The following is a 3,397-nucleotide window of genomic DNA, read 5'->3' on the forward strand; positions in this document are numbered from 1 at the left end:
ATAATAAAAAAATTATCATATAATATGTAATAGTATGATACATTGTAATATAACAATATATTTATAGTATAATATAGATGCATGCAATCACACTTGTAAAAAATGAGATTTTAAAATTCTTTTCTACCCAATACTTTTTTTATACAAATGAAATAATATCAGTGAATATTAATAAATCAAATGTATATTTGATGCCACCATATCCATAACAATTCTAAAATATGTATTAACTATTAATATCACCAAATTGTTTAACATTCTTGATTCTAGTGGTAATAAAAATGCAAGATGCAAGTTTCCTCAAAACCAAAATATGAATGACATGGGATAAAATCCTTGTTACATGTACAGTTTTATAAAAAAAATAAGTCAATGAGTCATAAGAAGAGTAGCAATCTGATTATGCAAAATAGCTGTCTCATAGTTACTTAGTGCTCGGCTTTGCTTCGAACTCAGTTCCTCTTGTGATTCACTAGTCTCTAAACAAGCTAGAGGGAGTAGATTTTCATCATCATCATAAGGTTGAAACTTAAAGTCTTTAATGGCATGATTCCTAATAAAGTTATGAATCACCATGGAAGCCACCACAATTTGAACTTGTATATAATAAGTTGGGCATTGTACTCAATATTCTCCATCTACTTTTCTAGCATCTAAATATTCTCTCAATAGTACATCTCAATGAGGAATGTGCATGATTAAAGATTTCATGCATATCCCTTAGTTGACTTCCATATTGAAAATCTGGTAGATAATATCTTTCCCCTTTGTAAGGCCCCATATATCTTGATATGTGAGAATATCCTACATCTACTAAGTAATATTTACCTATATAAATATAAATAAGTTAGAATTTAATACTTATGCATGAAAGATAAAATATATGCCTACTATTGTAATATATTTAATTAAAATACATACCTCTAGGTGGGTGCGGAAAGTTGAGCTCTTTTTTGTGTATAGCCTTTAAGAAAATACAAGTGTCATGAGCAGTACCCTCTCATCCAGCTCAAACAAAAGTAAAATGTATGTCAAAATCATACCATGCCATAATGTTTTGCATAGGAATCCCTTTTCGGCCAATATATGATATTTTCTTAGATGGAGAAAATTTTACTACCACATGAGTACCATCAATTGCTCCAATGCAATCTTTAAAATAAGGCCACCAATGATTATCATCACAAATTTTACTAGGAATATTCTTAAACTGTCTATCAATTAGGTTAATAATATCTCTAGTCATTTTTAAGACAGCATTTAAGACATCAATAAAATATCTACTAACTATTTTTCTCGAATGTTGAAATCTTTCTTGAACCATCCTATTCCCAAACCCAAGTCCTAGAATCATAAAAAATATGGCTACCAACTCCTCAACAGAAATATTTCTAAAACCTTTCAAACCATATCTGTCCTTCAGTTCCTTTAATTACATAGATCAATAAATACATATTTCTCTTTTCTAAATTATTGTTTACATCTATCTGAATTATCTTGTAGAATCTTTAATATAAATCTATATCCAATTTGATAAGAGATCCTACAAGGCTCTTTATCAACATATTTTGAATAATATTCATTAGCCATACCAGCAACTATAGTCATAAATATATAAAATTCATTATCATCAACCATATTATCTTCACTAACATAATTCTCTTCAGAACTATTGTCAGTGCTATCCATATTTGTACACAAAATATAATGTTAAAAACAAAATATCAATAAAACAAAATATATAACATAAAAACTTAAAATATAAATAACACAAACAATATAAAACATCGATACATACCATCCATAATATCAATAATAGTCATGATATTCACAACCCATTGTCCCAAACATAATACGAATACATATAATCAACCATAATTCTAACATAAATATTCATAATTAAAACTACAAAAAACATATCATCATGCTAATATATCAAAAATTAGTTTTGTAGATTTGACATTTGCTTGAGCCATTCAATCCGAAAATAGGTATCCTCGAGATCCACAAATATCTCTCTATGCTCTCTTTTAAGAAGCACTTCCATAGTAAGTAGAAGCAATTCAGTCTGTACTCCAATCTCAGGCATCGCGTGCACCATTTTTATCACCTCATCAATGCTACATCCAGGCTTATCGATTATTCTAGATGGCATTATACTCCTCTCCACCATATCAACAAGATGACTAAACTCCTGAGATAATTGCACAGCACCCCCAATCTTCTTGTATTTCTTATCTTGATTCTTAGGACTAACTCTCTTTTTTCCTTTTTCATGGGTGGGATAAGATGCAGGGGTAGGCTTAACATTATCAATATCAGTGGAAAGATCATCAATTCCATATGCAATCAAATTAAGATCTTCATCCGTGTCACATAAACCCTCAAATATATCAATATTTTCTCCATCTAGCCTATCATCAGCTTCAAATACGCTCTCAATATTCTCCTGTGTCGATAAATCTAGCATCCAAGCTCCCTCTCCTGTGGCGCTAGTATCTCTAAATAACCTAACCAACTTCATGGCATGTTGTAAATCATGTTCTTGAAACTTAATTGCTTCAAGAATTTTCTACAAGTTAAGGATATATAATTATCAATATTTATTTTAAAATCATAGTATAAAAAATCTTACAAACATCAATATACTATTATTTATACTTGCAACTTTTTTCCCACCATACATTCGATGCATTTATTGTGTTTCTAATAGGATCCTATCTAAGCCCTATTTCTTTTACTACCAATCTTGCCCAAATACTCCAGTTTGCTTTCAGATTGTCCCATTTATTTTTGAATTATTTATACTCATATTAATTTTCAATCTTTTCATTAAATTTTTTAATTATATTGGCCCATCCTAGCCTATTGAAATGTGTTCCTGGATAATTACTAGCTTCAACTTCACCAATATATATATCGATAAACTCCTCTATCAATTTATCATTCTAAACTACCTTCTTCTTCTTGTCATCTTGAGTTAATAGACCAGCAAACATATTTTAACACTTCTTAGGCATTTTTTTCTTGACACAATGCAGCAACAAAGATATATACAAACCACTTTGTCAATCATAAATCATGATTTCAATCATATTTTATGAGGTAATTTATATTACAAATTAATAAATATAAGTTTCACTTTTATCAAAAATAATAATAGTAATATCATGGTATGGCAAAAGAAACATCCAACACCTAGAACATCGCCTTATATGTATATGTATAACCTATTGACAATGACAATATGATAAGTCATATATTTTTATATTTATTTTAGATATTTTTGATAATTTATGGTGCTAATATTTTCTAAAATACCTAATTTCATAAATAAATTAATTTTTTTATAAAAATAAATAATTTTAAAAAATATAAAATTAGAGCATATTTATAA

General features: G+C 28.5%; 2 pseudogenes; both read right to left on the reverse strand.

The window, feature by feature from the left end:
- Positions 1 to 369: 369 nt before the first annotated feature.
- LOC140856240 (uncharacterized) lies at positions 370 to 1,737 on the reverse strand (annotated as a pseudogene).
- Positions 1,738 to 1,942: 205 nt separating this feature from the next.
- Positions 1,943 to 2,999, reverse strand: LOC140856241 (L10-interacting MYB domain-containing protein-like; annotated as a pseudogene).
- Positions 3,000 to 3,397: the final 398 nt, after the last annotated feature.

Source organism: Elaeis guineensis, chromosome 3, assembly GCF_000442705.2.
Source record: "Elaeis guineensis isolate ETL-2024a chromosome 3, EG11, whole genome shotgun sequence".
NCBI lineage: Eukaryota > Viridiplantae > Streptophyta > Magnoliopsida > Arecales > Arecaceae > Elaeis > Elaeis guineensis.